Consider the following 17,386-nt stretch of genomic DNA (forward strand, 5'->3'; position numbering starts at 1 on the left):
TAGCAGCAAGCTGGTCTACACGAGAAGCTAATACCTGAACATTCATGCTTGCACCAGGCTCCTCAGCCACCCAGATATTAAGAGGGAAGAGAACACAAAACAGACTGGAAAAAAAAATGGCTCAAGAGCTTCCTTCCCTTCTTCTGAGATGCATTTAACTCATTGTTGGCCAGTTGTACTGTTATGATCCGGTGACCTTGGAGCTGCATGAGAACTTTCACTGGAGAAAGTGGCCACTATACTGACCGCAATCCTGAACTTAACACCGCAACTAGAAGTAGCCGTGGAGTGTACCTAACACACCTAGACACCTCGTCACAGCCAGAGGACTAAATACCCCTAATGATGGAAATTTGAATACTATCTTGCCTCAGAGAAAATCCCCAAAGGATAGACAGCCCCCCACAAATATTGGCGGTGAGTCGGAGAGGAAAAAACATACACAGGCAGAAAAACAGGATTTAGCACAGGAGGCCACTCTAGCTAGATAGGACAGGATAGGACAGAGTTCTGTGCGGTCAGTATTAAAACCCTTCAAAACATCCACAGCAGAATATACAAAAAACTTCCTACATCTAACTAAAAGATGTAGGAGCGTAAATCTGCAACTGCAGTGAATCCTACAATCAGAGCAGGAATAAAACTGAAACAAGCACACAGCAGTGTGCCACAGATACAAAAACCAAACACTTATCTTTGCTGAATTTGGCAGCAAGCAGGGGAAGCCAGAAAGTGATCCAACACTTCACAAGGAATATTGACAACTGGCAAGGGCTAAAGGATCCTGCACACCTAAATATCCCAGTCAGAATTGTAATCATCCGATACACCTGGCCAGGACTGCGAGTCAGAGACAACTGCATTCCCTCCTACAACCACTGGAGGGAACCCAAGAGCAGAATTCACAACAGGAGCCCTATAGGTGGGCTGTAATGTATAGTGTTTGGGGGGGCGTCTTTTTGAAGTTCGCCTCAGGCAGCAATGTGGCTAGGTTCACCCCTGTGTGTACTTGGTGTACAGAGTGGAGCCGTGTGTGTACGAGGTGTGTCGAGCGGAGCCATGTGTGTATGAGGTGTACGGAGCGGAGCCATGTGTGTACGAGGTGTATGGAGCGGAGCCGTGTGTGTTCTTGGTGTACAGAGTGGAGCCGTGTGTGTACGAGGTGTATGGAGTGGAGCCGTGTGTGTACTTGGTGTACGGAGCGGAGCCGTGTGTGTACTTGGTGTACGGAGCGGAGCCATGTGGGTACTTCGTGTAAGGAGCGGAGCCGTGTGTGTATGTCATGTACGGAGCAGAGCCGTGTGTGTACAAGGTGTATGGAGTGGAGCCGTGTGTGTACTTGGTGTACGGAGCGGAGCCGTGTGTTTACTTTGTGTACGGAGCGGAGCCGTGTGTGTACTTGGTGTAAGGAGCGGAGCCGTGTGTGTATGTCGTGTACTGAGTGGAGCCGTGTGTGTACGAGATGTATGGAGTGGAGCCATGTGTGTACTTGGTGTACGGAGTGGAGCCAAGTGTGTACTTGGTGTACGGAGCGGAGCCGTGTGTATACGAGGTGTACGGAGCAGAGCCATGCGTGTACGATTTGTGCGAAATGGAGCCACTTGTGTGCAAGGTGTGCGGAGTGGAGCCGTGTGTACTTTTGATGTATGGAGCAGAGCCATATGTGTACTTGTTGTATGGAGTGGAGCCGTGTGTGTACGGAGTGTACGGAGCGGAGCAGCATGAGTACGAGGTGTATGGATCAGAGCCGCATGTGTACAAGGTTTATGGACTGGAGCCATATGTGTAGGAGGTGTACGTAGCGTGGCCGCATGTGTACAAGGTTTACAGAGCAGAGCCGCATGTTTACAAGGCTTGCGGAGTGGAGCCATGTGTGTATTGAGTGGAGCCGTGTGTGTAAGAGGCATACAAATCGGAACCGTGTGTGTATGAGGTGTGTGGAGCCGTGCGTGTACGAGGTCAGTGTATGGTGGGGAGCAAATTTCATACCTCCCAGCCATCCCGGATCCAGCGGGACAGTCACGATTTTGAGAGGATTTTGCGGCCGGGAGCTTACTTTTTCTGTGGATACAGGAGTACCCGATGGAGCCACTTTAAAACTCGCACGTGACATTCCACCGGAAGTGACGTGCTGGAAGCTGATCGGAAATTATGTAATTTCAGGAGGAGACTGTGACGGAACCATGGAGGCACTTCAGGGAATGCTTCAGATCCATCACTGTGTCCTCCTCTGACAGCGCAGACAGCGGGATCGCCTTGGAATCGGGGATGCCGGCCATGTGAGCGGATCATGATATGTCCTGCAGTGGGATGCTCAGGTGGGCATTACAATGGGAGCCAGGCCGCTATAGTATCTTTATAGAATCTTTCTTTCTCTCTCTCTTTCTTTCTTTCACTCTCTCTGTTCTTTCTTTCCCTCTCTAATCTTTTTTTCTTTCTCTCTTTGTTCTTTCCCTCTCTAATCTTTTTTTCTTTCTCTCTGTTCTTTCTTTCTCGCTCTGTTCTTTCTTTCTCTGTGTTCTTTATTTTCCACTCTAATCTTTTTTCTCTCTCCTTTCTTTTTTCTCTGTTCTTTCTTTCTTTCTTTCTTTCTTTCTTTCTTTCTTTCTTTCTTTCATTCTTTCTTTCTTTCTCTCTCTGTTCTTTCTTTCTTTCCCCTCTTTCTTTCCCCTCTTTCTTTCCCCTCTTTCTTCCTCTCTCTCTGTTCTTTCCCCTCTTTCTTTCTCTCTCTCTGTTCTTTCTTTACCCTCTTTCTTTCTCTCTCTCCTTTCTTTCTTTCCCCTCTTTCTTTCTCTCCCCTCTTTCTTTCTCTCTCTGTTCTTTCTTTCATTCCTCTCTTTCTTTTTCTTTCTTTCTTTCTTTCTTTCTTTCTTTTTCTCTCTTTCTCTGTTCTTTCTTTCTTTCTTTCTCTTCTTTCTTTTTCTTTCTCTTTCTTTCTTTCTTTCTTTCTTTCTCTTCTTTCTTTTTCTTTCTCTTTCTTTCTTTCTTTCTTTCTTTCTTTCTTTCTTTCTCTGTTCTTTCTTTCTGTTCTTTCTTTCTCTGTTTTCTTTCCCCTCCTTCTTTCTCTCTCTGTTCTTTCTTTCTCTCTCCTTTCTTTTTCTTTCTTTCTTTCTTTCTTTCTTTCTTTCTTTCTTTCTTTCTTTCTTTCTTTCTTTCTTTCTTTCTTTCTCCTTTCTTTCTTTTTCTCTCTCTGTTCTTCCTTTCCCTATAACCAACGAACAGAAAAAGGGGGCGGGGGTGTTATAAAGGTACTACTGGCTTCTCAGATCCTCAATATTAATCTGACCTGATAGGATAATGACTATATTTGCCCATAGGATGAATGATGATCTCATTTTTTTTGGTACAAATAAGTGGTGCTTATAAGTAAAGGATGTTATACCCATACATGTTATTGTGACTTACTTGGGCAAGTGGAGGACATATCCTATGGGCAACTATAGTCATTTTGCTATCGGGTCAGATTAATATTGAGGATTTGAGAGGCCAGTAGTACCTTTTTAAAGGGCGTCTGTCACCCCAAAAATCATATATGAGCTGCGGCCACCGGCATCAGGGGCTTAGCTATGGCATTCTGTAATGCATTCTGTAATGCTGTAAATAAGCCCCCGATGTAACCTAAAAGATGAGAAAAAAAGGTTATATTACCCAGGGGCGGTCCCAGTCCGTTACGGGTCAGATGGGCGTCGCGGTCCCCTCCAGCTCCAGCTGTTTGCGGGAAGTCAGAAGTAACAGAAACACGCTATCAGGCCACGTTCACATGTTCAGTATGTTACCTTAGTATTTGTAAGCCAAAACCAGGAGAGTAACAATCAGAGGAAAAGTATAAAGAAACACGTCACCACTTCTCGATCTCTCACCCACTCCCGATTTGGCTTACAAATACTGAGGTAAAATACTGACCAAAATACTGAACATGTGAAGGTGGCTTTAGGCTGGTTTCACACATCCTGATATTTCCGGTACCGGAAAAAACAGTACTGGAGATATTTGTGTCCGTGTGTGTAATACGTGTGGCAACTGTGTGCCGCATCTGTACAACACGGATGCCTGCCGGGGAAGAAGCGCTATAGTAAGCACTGTTCCCCGGCCAAGGGCACACTTAAAATGAAGCAAGTTGATCACTTTGGAGGATAGGAGCCTGGTTAGGGAATATGGGGGACACATAACTCTATCCCTCTTCCTGATTCTTTCCTGGGCACCTTTCCTGTCATAACCCCCCCCCCCCTATTTCCATCTCTCCAGTAGGCCGCATCCATGTTTTTTCAAATTATGTTTTTTCAAATTACGTTTTTTCAAATTACGTTTTTTCAATTACGTTTTTTATTACGTTTATTTATTTTTCCTTTGTTTTGATCCTGATATCCAATCAGTCCTTCTCTGTCATCTATTAGGACCTCCTTATAACCTTTCATTGGGACGACCCTGGACAAAGGATAGGGTCTTTTTTCCTTTGCCCTCTGTGATAGGTGTTTTTTCCCCCCCTAGAGGATGTAGTCAGCATGTGTCCATGGTTAGGATCCTCCCTCCCGAGAGGAGGTTACAGTAGGATCTATTTTTTTGAATTTAAAAGTGTCCCAGCATGGAAAAATAGTGCAGCATGCCATGATTGGCATGTGTAGCATCTAGGAAGGGACTATTAAACTTCTCTACACTGTGCTGCAGATGGATTTTTATATAACCTAGCGCAGCGCTATTTCAGGACTCCGGAACGCTAACAGACAGCGGAGTCGCCTGGACCTGAGCTTGCGGTCGGGCGTCGCGCTGCTATAGCAACCGGACAGGGATGCTACACAGGAAGTGAAGCGCACGGCGCAAGGAGACGCCGTAACACCGGCAGTACGCTGCCATGGTAACTGGACAGCATGCGTCGCCGGAAATGACGCGTGCGGTCCAAGACTTGCGCTCCACGAGGGCGCACAGGATATGACGCCAAACAACCCGGTCCTAGGTAGCATGGGGCGGGCTATTTAAGTAACAGGAATGCCGCTATACAGCGATCATTGGCATACCCCTAGGTTGAGAATCCCCCACGGAGGTGGAGGGGTTTTACATCGATTTCCCCTGATGAGTTCATAAAATGAAACGTGTAGGGAAAAATGTGCGTGGTATTCTGGGGTTAATTTGCACTCCTGACAGCTTGGATGGGTACATGTGTGGGCAGAATTGTGGATCCCCCCACCCTCCCAAAATGCTGTGGACGTAAGTGATCTGGCCGTTACAAAGATAAGGAAACTGGAGGTGAGATCGTTCCAATTTTTTCTATACACGGTTTACGTCTCTGAGTGATAGAGACAGGATATATGTATCGGTACTGCATTCCCACTAGATTGATGGGATTTCATTGTATGCGGTGAGAGTTATCATTTACATGCTCCTTCGAGGAGGTGTTTGTGTTTTCTTCCCTTTGTAGACTGACACTGAGGCGTCTATGTGGACAGTCTTAGGGATTTTATTATTCGCAGATTCTCTATATATGGGAATTTGTTCTGTGAGTCCTTTCTGTTTGTTTGTACGTGGTTTATTATACCAATTTTAGTATCATACATTAAAAGTTATTTTTTAATTATTAGTCACACCCTGCTTTGATAGATAAGTTGATCACTTCACCTCAGGCGGCATTAAGTCCCTGAAGAAGCGTAAAGATCGATGTTTCAAATATATTCCTATTTAAAAGTGTATGTATTTTCCATGTGCGTCAGGTTAGGCTAGTAAAGATTAAACCAGATTTATTTGTACTGATTTTACTATGGGGGAGGGTGGGCGCCATTTTGCCGTTCGCCTCAGGCAGCAGAGAGGCTAGGTTCACTCCTGCATAAAAGATATTACACAAAAGAGCATAACAAGATAATTCCTGTGTGCAACTTGTGCTGAATGTTCAGGGACAACTATGGACGTTATCACGTGGACATCAATACAATTACTAATAGCCAAAAATACACATATAGTACAAAAGAACTCAAAAACTACTCAACAACAATTATTGCACCTCCCCAAATGGCAAAAAATAAATCAGATATGTTTAATATAGTGTGGTTTAACACAGCTATGTTGCAATGATGTGCTAATAACCACATGTGTTATTGCACCCTGCAAAATATCATACAAGTGGGCACAACTTGATAATTATTGTGTGCAACTGTGCTGTATGTTGAGGGACAATTTAAACATTATCTGTTGGATACCAATACAGATAATGATTAGAGTTGAGCGACTTTTACTTTTTTCGGATCGAGTCAGGTTACCAATAAAGCAGGGCAAGTGAGTAGACCAGATCCAGAGTCCGTGCGCCCTCCCCCAGGGCGCACGGACTCTGGATCTGGTCTACTCACTTGCCCTGCTTTATTGGTAACGTATAATTCTGATGTTTACATTATTGGGCCCTGTCTAATAGCTAGTATGCTGATGGTGGCATGGATACTTAGTATTATAGTGGTAATGATTGTTATAATCCACCTGGCACTAGTTATGAGTGGACTCTGACCCCGGCTCCGTGCGCTCCGTTTATGCTCTTTTCGGTGGTGTCCCTGTGCATCCTGCGGTACTGAGCCACATCTGTGTTACTGTTTGTATTTATACATTTGTTTTGTCTATTTAATAAAGTTGATATTTATGCAGATATATTGGGTTCCTGATCGTCTTTTGGGGTCTTTATTGATCCATATTTAGATATTTTAACTATTACCTATCATTTCAACAAATTTGTATTGGCAGTGCCATTGAAGGATTTAAAAGCACAGACTACACAGTGGTGGAGCAGGGAGAGGTAAGTATTGCAAGTGGTAGAGCACTGTTCGAGCTGGGGGGAACACGCTCTCTTGGACGGCGGTAATGGCACAGGGCCCCACACATTACAATGGTGTGTCTGACGTTGGTTGTGCACCACCACCGTCAGAGACACTTCATTGTACTATGAGGGACCCTGTGCCAGTGCCGTCGCCCAAGAGTGGGCACACCCATCTGCACAGGCAAACGGCACTCGCACGGGTACTTGCGCCAAGTGGTGACCACTGCCCTGTGGGGGGAGTCAGCCCATTTAAGGAGGTATAAAAATGGCCTATGGTGGAAATTCAACAGCTGCAAATGGAGGAATTGGAAAAGTCAATAAGAGGAGGCCAAAAGCAAGACATTTTTTCGGCAAGCTACGTGTCAGCAGGGGAAGGTGGGGCAAAATAATTTGACCTCCAGCCTTAGGTGCTATTGTGCTTTTGCCACTACCACCAGATGCACCACCACCACCATCAGTGCCAGCTGTCAACCACCGCCCATGCGCTCTTCCACCAGACTTCCTCATTTTTTGGAAAATCTAAACAAAATAACAACCATTTTATGGTACTGTAAAACAAGGTAGAAGGTGTATATAAATTTGTTGAAAATTTAAATCTCCCTTTTTTTGGGAGACTGAACCTAACCTCAGGCCCTGTGCATAAAACAACACAATGCAAGTGGCAGAAAGTGGCTGGCTGATATACTACAACCTAACAGAAATGAAGTATATCCACTTTGTGAGAATTTGAATCTCACTTATTTTTTTGGGAGACTGGACCAAACCTCGGGCCCTGTGCATAAAACAACACAATGTAAGTGGCAGAAAGTGGCTGGCTGATATACTACAAACTAACAGGACTGAAGTATATCCACTTTGAGAATTTGAATCTCACTTTTTTAGGGGGAGACTGAACCAAAACTCAGGCCCAGTGTATATAACAACGCAATCTAAGTGGCAGAAAGTGGCTGGCTGATATACCACAAACTAACAGGACTGCAGTATATCCACTTTGTGAGAATTTGAATCTCACTTTTTTAGGGGGAGACTGAACCAAAACTCAGGCCCAGTGTATAAAACAACACAATGTAAGTGGCAGAAAGTGGCTGGAAGATATATGAAAAAATACAAGGACTGTAGTACAAATTCAATCTTCCTACAATTATCTCAGGAAAAGTATGGCAGCAATAAAAAGGACTGCTGCACACAAAAGTGTGGACAAATAAACAAGATAACTGTGCAGAAAGGAGCAACAGAATTTTTGCTTTTAAAAAAGCAGTTGGTTTGCGCAGCAGCGTGCAAACAGCAATGCAGCTATCAGGGAGCCTTATAAGGCAGCCTAATAAGCTACAGAGCTGATGCACAAAAATATAGCCTCCACTGTCCCTGCAAAAAAATGGTGGTGTTGGATAGTGGAAATCGCTACAGCACAAGCGGTTTGGGGGTTAATCTTCCCTCCCCAACTATATCCCTTCTTCTGATGAAACTGCAGCAACCTCTCCCTCTGCTAAGATCGGCAGAAGTAAGATGGTGGCCGGCATGCATGCCCCTTTATAGCCCCTGTGACACCGCAGAAAGCAAGCCAATCACTGTCATGCCTTTCTCTAAGATGGTGGGAACCGAGACCTATGTCATCACGCTGCCCACTCTCTGCGTCCTCCTTCATTGGCTGAAAAATGGCGCAGAAAGCGTCATACGAAACGCGACTATTGCGCGCAGATCGCCGACCTCATGGCCGATCCCACACTAGGATCGGGTTGGGTTTCATGAAACCCGACTTTGCCGAAAGTCGGCGATTTTTAAATTTGTCCAATCCGTTTCGCTCAACCCTAATAATGATGTCTGGCACTAATAGCCAAAAAATACACGTGATATTGCATCACCCCAAACATAAGGTAAGTGAGGTCAAAAACAAAACATCAAATATTGACCTCCCAAATGGAAAAGATTAAGCAGATAGGCTTAAAATGATTCATAAATAGTGTTGAGCGATACCGTCCGATACTTGAAAGTATCGGTATCAGATAGTATCGGCCGATACCCGAAAAGTATCGGATATCGCCGATACCAATACCTGATACCAATACAAGTCAATGGGACACCAAGTATCGGAAGGTATCCTGATGGTTCCCAGGGTCTGAAGGAGAGGAAACTCTCCTTCAGGCCCTGGGATCCATATTAATGTGTAAAATAAAGAATTAAAATAAAAAATATTGATATACTTACCTCTCCGGAGGCCCCTGGACATCACCGCTGGTAACCAGCAGCCTTCTTTGAGCGCGTTTAGGGCCTTCCATGACGTCACGGCTTCTGATTGGTCGCGTGCCGCTCATGTGACCGCCACGCGACCAATCACAAGCCGTGACGTCATTCTCAGGTCCTAAATTCCTAGAATGAGGAGTTTAGGGCCTGAGAATGACGTCGCGGCTTGTGATTGGTCGCGTGCCGCTCATGTGACCGCCACGCGACCAATCACAAGCCGTGACGTCATTCTCAGGTCCTAAATTCCTAGAATGAGGAGTTTAGGGCCTGAGAATGACGTCTCGGCTTGTGATTGGTCGCGTGGCGGTCACATGAGCGGCACGCGACCAATCAGAAGCCGTGACGTCATGGAAGGCCCTAAACGCGCTCATTTTAAGCAAAGAAGGCTGCCGGTTACCAGCGGTGATGTCCAGGGGCCTCCGGAGAGATGAGTATATCAATATTTTTTATTTTAATTCTTTATTTTACACATTAATATGTGTCCGATACCGATTCCCGATACCACAAAAGTATCGGAACTCGGTATCGGAATTCCAATACCGCAAGTATCGGCCGATACCCGATACTTGCGGTATCGGAATGCTCAACACTATTCATAAATCATAAGATATAACTCAACTGTGCATTGTTGGGAAGACAGACATCTCAAGATAATAAACTTGAAAGACTAAGGGTACCGTCACACAGTGGCATTTTGATCGCTATGACGGCACGATTCGTGACGTTCCAGCGATATAGTTATGATCTCGCAGTATCTGACACGCTCCTGCGATCAGGGACCCCGCTGAGAATCGTACGTCGTAGCAGATCGTTTGAAACTTTCTTTCGTCGTCTAGTGTCCCGCTGTGGCGGCATGATCGCATGGTGTAACAAAGGTGTGCACGATATTGTATACGATGTGCGCATAGTAACCAATGGCTTCTACATCGCACATACGTCATGAAATTATCGCTCCAGCGTCGAACATTGCAAAGTGTGACAGCAGTCTACGACGCTGGAGCGATATTGTTACGATGCTGGAGCGTCACGGATCGTGCCATCGTAGCGATCAAAATGCCACTGTGTGACGGTACCCTAAGGGTGCCGTCTCACAGTGGCACTTTGGTCGCTACGACGGCACGATCCGTGACGCTCCAGCATCGCACCATTATCGTTCCAGCGTCACACACTGCGGTCACACTTCGCAATGCACGACGCTGGAGCGATAATTTCATGACGTGTTTGCGATGTAGAAGCTGTTGGTTACTATGCGCACATCGTATACAATCTCGTGCACACCTTTGCTACACGATGCGATCATGCCGCCACAGCGGGACACTTGATGACGAAAGAAAGTTTCAAATGATCTGCTACGACGTACGATTCTCAGTGGGGTCCGTGATCACAGTAGCGTGTCAGACACAGCGAGATCGTAAGTATATCGCTGGAACATCACGAATCATGCCGTCGTAGCGATCAAAATGCCACTGTGTGACGGTACCCTAAGAGCTCTAAGGAACATTCAACGCATTCAAGAAAATGTCCCCTTTCAAGGTTCATAAGAAGTGAATAAAGTACAAAGAGACTACTTAGCTTGTGAAGATTATGCTAAGGTCCACATGATAGCCAAGTTTAAGATTCAGGTACAGATAGACGAGTCCCACATGATAATGTGCAGCATAGTAGCCATGTACGGTGCATGTTTGTTAATGAAAGCTTCTATAAGACATAACTTTATACCTTTCCAAATTGGTGGAGTGCTGTGTCCAGATTATTCAAGATGAGAAACGCGTGTTGGCAGAGGCGTATCTAGGGTTTCTGGCACCCGGGGCAAGAATTCATTTTGGCGCCCCCCTTCTCCCCCCCCCCCCAGCACATATGCGATTTGCGCACTTAGTCATGTACCCACAAGCTCCTCTCCCTAATGCTCTCAATGTTCAGTGAAAAACTGAGAAGCAGAAGAAAAGCTCGTTGTCACCAGACCATAAGTGTGAAAGTCACATATGAGTGACGTGTCCATGTGACGACTACTGGAACCTGCTGACCTGAATCCTGACATCGCAGACTTCTGAATTCTCACAATGAATGCACTGGACACTTTTAGGATTCTCCCTTGCCGGTGGACGGTCATGTCAGTACAAGCATGTGATTTGTATAATTCTGAACACATTCCGACTAGACGTGCCCGGCCTCGCTCAGTTCATTTTCATTGACGGAGGCCACACATGTCTAGTCAGCACGTGACCACATGTATGTAAATTGCCAGCACGAGAGAATCCTGACAGCGTGCAATGAGCACTGTGAGAACTTACAGACTCTTTTCAGATATTCAATGGCACAAGGCAGGGCTGTCCGCTGTCGCCGCTACTCTTTGTTCTCTCGATTGAGCCTCTGATACAGGCCATACAACAATGTGTTGATATTGAAGGACTTCAAATTCAATACACCCACTTCAAGGTGGCGGCATTTTGCGGATGACCTATTATTAATAATCTCAAAACCATTTAGAAGCATCCCAGCCATTATGAACATTCTGGAGAGGTACAGCACGTTATCCAATTTTAAAATAAATGAATCTAAATCTGAGTTACTAAACCTTGGCTTACCTAATAATATAGTCAACAGACTTAAATTGTCATTCCCTTTCCCTTGGAGACCAAAAAGTCTAACATATCTAGGCATACAGCTATGCCTCTCAGATAAAGACCTTTTCACTCTCAATTACTCCCGACTATTAGAAAGGACTACCACACTCCTCCACTCCTGGAAAGACACATACCTATCCTGGGTAGGTAGGAAAAATATTCTAAAAAGCATAATTCTCCCAATATTTATTTATATCCTCAATATGCTCCCAATTCAATTACCGTGCTCCTATCTGGCTAAGGTGCACTCTTTATTTTTTGGCTATATCTGGCAAAGGGGTAAATCACGCGTTAACGCCAAAACGCTTTCCCTTCCGAAAGACTTGGGCGGGATCGGAGCTCCAGACATCTCAAAATACTACCAGGCAGCCCATATTACAAGAACGATCCATTGGATCAGGAAATCAGTAGATAAACCATGGGTAAGCATTGAAGAAGCATTGTCTCCTATACCTCTACGATCCATGCTACTAGGTTACACCAAAGATTCGATCATATCTAAATTAAAAAATATCTACACCTCTTCCACTTTTAATATATGGAAGAAAGTTGGCCCTATGCTGTCACCCCCTCTCTCACCACTAACACTGACCTCTTAGACTCACTACCCAGCAGTGCGGCCCATATTCCACTTGAGCAATTAATTATGGATGGGACTCTTCTCCCTCTGCAGGATTTACTTCAAATTCCGGGACTCTCAGGTCTGACATTTCTTCAATATGGTAAACTCTCTCATATCATCCGCCACCATCGCCAATTAATTGTCCTCAGTAGATCACTAACCCCTTATGAAACCCTATGTGCCAGATCAAAAATACCCACTAAGTCATTATCGATAATATACCAGTCCCTACTTCAAATGGACACCTCAGTGAAGAGAGCATATTTGGCTAGGTGGGAGAAGGATCTAGCCACTTCCTTCTCGGAGCCCCAAATCAAATATATATATAAAAATTCACATGGTCCCTCTGCTTGCGTGCGCATTCAGGAAAACTCATTTAAAATTATTTCCAGATGGTATTTAACTCCCAGTCAAATTAAGAAATGGTATCGCTCAACTAATTCTGACTGCTGGAGATGCGAGGCGGATGTCGGTAACTTTTTGCACATATGGTGGTCATGCCCGATCCTCTCCCCCTTATGGAAATCGTTAGCCTCTATCATCCAAGAACTACTAGGAAAAAGCATTCCCTTAAAACCGGAAAATGTCTTCCTGAACCTACCACTATGGCCAGGAGATGACAAGGCTTCTAAATTGTCACAATTTATTATAGCGGCAGGTAAATCCTTGATCCCTTCAAACTGGAACACTAAAGTTACACCCTCAATAAAGCAAATTTATCTCAAAATAGACCAATTGTACCGCATAGAGGAACTCGCAGCCAAAACTAACCACTCCTTCACAAAATTTCAAAATATATGGAACCCTTGGATCCGATTCAGGACTCAAAATGTATTCCACTTTGCGGTATAGTTATTAAATAAACATACTTATCCCAATGTGTCTCCCCTATTTCTTCCACTCCCTCCCTCTATTATCCCTTACTTCTTTCCCTTTTGTCTCCTTTTCCCCTCTCCTTATCTCTTCTTTGTATTGATATTTGACTATTACTACTTCTCTTTTAAGAGAGTAGTCGTTCGTTACTCTGTTAACTGTTGCTGTTACGATCACCTATGAGTGACTGATGACAAAGCCATTTTGATCTATTTCTCTTTAATAACTCGTTGTTCACCTATTTTGCCTTTTGATCAATGTGCCAATTATCTTACTCTCTTGAAATGTTTGTTAATATTAACAATATGTAATAAAAAGAACATTGAAAGAAAGAAAGAGCACTGTGAGAACTCAGAAGTCTGCAGTCACGAAGAATGACTGCAGACTCATTACAAACCTGGACATCCCCTTTAATGCTCCTAACATAAATAAAAACATGAGAGTTAGTCAGTATCACAATTAACATTTACATCCAGGTACCTTATAGATAATGTCGTCTCTGGAGTCGTTCTTCTTTTCTTCATCTTCACGATGCCCTTAAAGATACAAGTGTCATTATAATGCTCCTGAATGAAAAATTGCCCCTCACTATATTGTCTTCACAAAATATGACCCCCACACTGTCCCTCTTATGGTACATGCTCTTCACACTGACCTCTCCTTTCCATACCGGTCCCCTCTTCACACTGTCCTCTCACACTGTGTCCCCCATATAGGGCCCAGTATTTATACTGTACTCTCTCATCACACTCCCCCTCCTTGGTATACTGTCCCCTCCTGGCTGTGCCCTTACACTGCCCCCATGCTACGAACCCACTACTCAGTTTCTATTCTGTGCCCCATCACCCCCTTTGCTGTTCATTTTGTGTCCTCAAATCTCCCATCTCCACTCCAATTCAACCCCACACAATAAATCCCCCCATTACCCACACAGCCCCTCATCACCCCCATCTCCTGATCCCCCACACAGCCCCTCATCAACCCCATCTCCCCCTCATCACCCCTACACAGTCCCTCATCATCCTCCCATTCCCCACAGGCCCTCATCATTCCCCAAAAAGGCCCTCATCACCCCGCTTCTCCATAGAGCCCCTCATCATCCCCCCATTCCCCACAGGCCCTCATTATCACCCACACAGCCTCTCATCCCCCATTCCCCACACAGCCCATCACCCCCATACAGCCCCTCATCACCCCCCTTCTCCTCCAAAGCCCCTCATCACCCCCCTTCTCCCACACAGCCCCTCATCATTCCTTCTTTTTCCACACTGCCCCTCATCATGCTCCATTCCCCACACAGCCCCTCATCATCCACTACACAGCCCATCATCATTCCCCACACAGCTTCTCATCATCCACTACACAGCCCCTCATCATTATCCCTCCATTCCCCACAGCCTCTCATCATCCACTACACAGCCCCTCATCATTATCCCTCCATTCCCCAGGCAGCTTCTCATCATCCAATACACAGCCCCTCATCATTATCCCTCCATTCCCCACAGCCTCTCATCATCCACTACACAGCCCCTCATCATTATCCCTCCAATCCCCACAGCTTCTCATCATCCACTACACAGCCCCTCATCATTATCCCTCCAATCCCCACAGCTTCTCATCATCCACTACACAGCCCCTCATCATTATCCCTCCATTCCCCACAGCCTCTCATCATCCACTACACAGCCCCTCATCATTATCCCTCCATTCCCCACAGCGTCTCATCATCCACTACACAGCCCCTCATCATTATCCCTCCATTCCCCACAGCCTCTCATCATCCACTACACAGCCCCTCATCATTATCCCTCCATTCCCCACAGCGTCTCATCATCCACTACACAGCCCCTCATCATTATCCCTCCAATCCCCACAGCCTCTCATCATCCACTACACAGCCCCTCATCATTATCCCTCCAATCCCCAGACAGCTTCTCATCATCCACTACACAGCCCCTCATCATTATCCCTCCATTCCCCACAGCCTCTCATCATCCACTACACAGCCCCTCATCATTATCCCTCCAATCCCCACAGCTTCTCATCATCCACTACACAGCCCCTCATCATTATCCCTCCATTCCCCACAGCGTCTCATCATCCACTACACAGCCCCTCATCATTATCCCTCCATTCCCCACAGCTTCTCATCATCCACTACACAGCCCCTCATCATTATCCCTCCAATCCCCACAGCTTCTCATCATCCACTACACAGCCCCTCATCATTATCCCTCCAATCCCCACAGCCTCTCATCATCCACTACACAGCCCCTCATCATTATCCCTCCAATCCCCAGACAGCTTCTCATCATCCACTACACAGCCCCTCATCATTATCCCTCCATTCCCCACAGCCTCTCATCATCCACTACACAGCCCCTCATCATTATCCCTCCAATCCCCACAGCTTCTCATCATCCACTACACAGCCCCTCATCATTCCCCACACAGCTTCTCATCATCCACTACACAGCCCCTCATCATTATCCCTCCATTCCCCACAGCCTCTCATCATCCACTACACAGCCCCTCATCATTATCCCTCCATTCCCCACAGCCTCTCATCATCCACTACACAGCCCCTCATCATTATCCCTCCATTCCCCACAGCGTCTCATCATCCACTACACAGCCCCTCATCATTATCCCTCCAATCCCCACAGCCTCTCATCATCCACTACACAGCCCCTCATCATTATCCCTCCAATCCCCAGACAGCTTCTCATCATCCACTACACAGCCCCTCATCATTATCCCTCCATTCCCCACAGCCTCTCATCATCCACTACACAGCCCCTCATCATTATCCCTCCAATCCCCACAGCTTCTCATCATCCACTACACAGCCCCTCATCATTATCCCTCCATTCCCCACAGCGTCTCATCATCCATTACACAGCCCCTCATCATTATCCCTCCATTCCCCACAGCTTCTCATCATCCACTACACAGCCCCTCATCATTATCCCTCCAATCCCCACAGCTTCTCATCATCCACTACACAGCCCCTCATCATTATCCCTCCAATCCCCACAGCCTCTCATCATCCACTACACAGCCCCTCATCATTATCCCTCCAATCCCCAGACAGCTTCTCATCATCCACTACACAGCCCCTCATCATTATCCCTCCATTCCCCACAGCCTCTCATCATCCACTACACAGCCCCTCATCATTATCCCTCCAATCCCCACAGCTTCTCATCATCCACTACACAGCCCCTCATCATTATCCCTCCATTCCCCACAGCGTCTCATCATCCGCTACACAGCCCCTCATCATTATCCCTCCATTCCCCACAGCGTCTCATCATCCACTACACAGCCCCTCATCATTATCCCTCCAATCCCCAGACAGCTTCTCATCATCCACTACACAGCCCCTCATCATTATCACCTCCAATCCCCACAGCTTCTCATCATCCACTACACAGCCCCTCATCATTATCCCTCCATTCCCCACAGCGTCTCATCATCCACTACACAGCCCCTCATCATTATCCCTCCATTCCCCACAGCGTCTCATCATCCACTACACAGCCCCTCATCATTATCCCTCCATTCCCCACAGCGTCTCATCATCCACTACACAGCCCCTCATCATTATCCCTCCATTCCCCACAGCGTCTCATCATCCACTACACAGCCCCTCATCATTATCCCTCCATTCCCCACAGCGTCTCATCATCCACTACACAGCCCCTCATCATTATCCCTCCAATCCCCACAGCGTCTCATCATCCACTACACAGCCCCTCATCATTATCCCTCCAATCCCCACAGCCTCTCATCATCCACTACACAGCCCCTCATCATTATCCCTCCAATCCCCACACACCTCGGTAATCTCACATGGCTGCATGCTGCAGACCCTCAGTCCTCCTCACACGACTCTAGCAGCTTCCTGGTTCCTGCTATCTGTCTTCACTGGACTGAAGGAGGCCCCGCCCCTTCCGGTGACATCTTACCTCCCAAAATCAGCTCCATTCTAGACAGGCACTGCAGTCAGATGTTCAATTGTACTCATGTCCGTAAGATACGAGTACAATTGAACACTGGGAGCCGCGCGCTGCAGCGTCTCTGTGCCGGATGTCAGCTTGACAGTCCGACACAGAGAACAGCTGACTCCGAGTGCAGGGGCGGCAGAATGCAGCTGCCAGGGGAGACATTTGGCGGCCCAACTGCGCCCCCCTGCCAGCTGCGCCCGGGGCACATGCCCCGGCTGCCCCCCCTAGA

Source organism: Ranitomeya imitator, chromosome 1 (genome assembly GCF_032444005.1).
Source record: "Ranitomeya imitator isolate aRanImi1 chromosome 1, aRanImi1.pri, whole genome shotgun sequence".
NCBI lineage: Eukaryota > Metazoa > Chordata > Amphibia > Anura > Dendrobatidae > Ranitomeya > Ranitomeya imitator.